The following is a 2,485-nucleotide window of genomic DNA, read 5'->3' on the forward strand; positions in this document are numbered from 1 at the left end:
TCACTTTTTATTTCTTTGAACTCAAATTGATTTCTTTTTGTGCCCATTCCCTTTGATGACAAAAATGTGGTAGAACATGGATGAATGATGGTTGCATGGTTTCAAGGGTCACCTTGGAATAAACGGTAGCCAAGGAGTTATCACACCACAAGGTACTCTTGACTAGGCCTTAAACCATGGGTCAAAGGATACTAGCATGACACATCCTAGGGTGTTTTACAAGCATTCTAACAAGCAAAGTCTTAAGAATAAAAAGCATCTACTAGGGCCTATATACACTTGTCAAGCTTCCAAAGTAGACGGTTTCGCAAAATTTTTCTAACATGCAAACTACATGCCATGATGCAACTAGCATATAAACATCCTAATACATATGATTCTACCAACTAATATGCCAAATAAACTAAATACAATCCTAAGTTCACATTGTTATACCGCATCAATCAAAATAAAGCCACATAGTCATTAACATAAAGAGGAAAAAGGAGATTGGAAAGATCATACCATGCGGTCTTCAATATCCTCATGTCTCGGATGTGGCGTAGTCAATCAAAGTGAACAAGGATAAAACAAACACAATATATACAAAACAATATATACAAGTCTACACTACAAAGGAAATGAACTTGTTTTTGGTTTTTCAATTTTTTCAAATTTTTATGGTTTTTTTGAAATTTTTCAATTTTTATGGTTTTTGAATAAAAGTTAAGTGTTAGAATTCCCATCCCCACACTAATATGGGCATTGTCCTCAATGGCCAAAATGATGGAAATTATGCAAAAATGATGCATGATTTCTATACTAAATGCAATTCTACACTAAGCTATACTACATGATGCATGGTTTTTGTTATGACGGAGAGGATAATTTAGATTACCTCCCGTTGTGTATGCATCAACTTCCCCAAACCAAATAAGACACTATTGCTAATGTCAAAGCATTGGGGTAGTTCATGCACACACTATGCTATGCATGAAACTAGATTGTCATTTTGGATTTTCAAAAATGGGAACAATAAAGTAAGAACACCTCAATGGTACCGAGGTGTGAGTCCTTTGATGTTGCTAGGACTAAACCAACAATGATCAAAATGAAATAAAATACAAAGAGATATAGACAAACCATGGGAGTGTAGGAGTCTCCAAGGCTAGTCTTCCATCATGCTATCATCACTTCCCTCATGAGAAGTGGTCACATTGCCACTTTTCTTGGCACTTTCTTCATCACTTTCTTCATTATCTTGCTCATCATCATCTTCACCATCTCTTTCTCCATCTCCACTTGCTTCTTCCTCAATATTATCATCAATTTCTTCACCATTTCCAACAACCTCATTGTCTTCCACCACGTCCCTAGATGCACCCGGAAACAAGGCTTCTTTATCCGCCCAACTAGGCAAAGGACAAGATGGATCAAGGAGTCCTTGCCTAGCTAAATGTAAGAGGGGAGGATATTGAGCCAAATATGCATTCTTCCGATCTTCATAAGCTTGCTTGTGCATTGCTTGCATGAGAAGAGTGACATAGTCTTTCCCAATTTCAACTCCTTGCGGTTTGAACTCTTCATACACAAAGGGGTAAGGCGGTATAACAATGGAAGAGGAGGGGTTTCATGATCACCCTTTTGTTGTTGAATGATGTACTCGGCTTCTTCGGATAGGGAAGTAAATAGTTGGTCCGGTGGACACTTAGACGACAAATCTTCGCGGGTAAAGTGAATGATCGAGCCTCACTAGTAAGCCACCCATACTTGGTGTCAAGGGGATTGTGAGCAACCCACTTGAACTTGTTAATCATGATAGACATATTAATAAGATGGCCACCTTCCTTAGCCTTGTACTTGCTATCCTTATTGAAATTAGGATCAAAGTGCTTGGCGAGGACCGTGACTAGGCCGCCATTAACAATAACGGTTGTACCCTTCTTCCCACTATCAACATGGAGCCATCTATCAACCAATAGCCTCAAAGAATTGTAAGGCTTGGTATGAATTCTTCCAATATTCAAAGCCGATTCAAGGAGAATAAAATCAAGTCTTGTGAAATGATTGGTGTCTTTCCTAGCAATTATGGTATTTCCCACAACTTTGTGCCATACTCTTATGCCCGGATGATGGACCAAAAGTGCACGACAAGCATGAAAATCATCAAATTTCTTCCCGGAGATTGCCTCCCAAAGAGACTCGGGGTCATACTTCCCATATTGCTTATGATATTTCTTTTCATCGCTAAGACCCAAAATTTCACCCAATTCCGAAAAGGTAATGCGTCTACTAGTGTTAGCTAGACGAAACTCAAGATTTTCCCTATTTTCAACTTTTGTCACTTTTAAAGAACTTAAGAATTCCAAGACAAGGGAGGGGTATGTTACTTCCTTTGTTTCAAACAATTTCTTCAAACCCATGGCATTGAAAAAGGCTTTTGTTTGTTCAAGAACACCCAATTTCTCCAAAGCATCTTTACATATGAATTTGGTGGATTGAATTG

The sequence above is a fragment of the Silene latifolia genome, chromosome 11 (assembly GCF_048544455.1).
Source record: "Silene latifolia isolate original U9 population chromosome 11, ASM4854445v1, whole genome shotgun sequence".
Classification (NCBI taxonomy): domain Eukaryota; kingdom Viridiplantae; phylum Streptophyta; class Magnoliopsida; order Caryophyllales; family Caryophyllaceae; genus Silene; species Silene latifolia.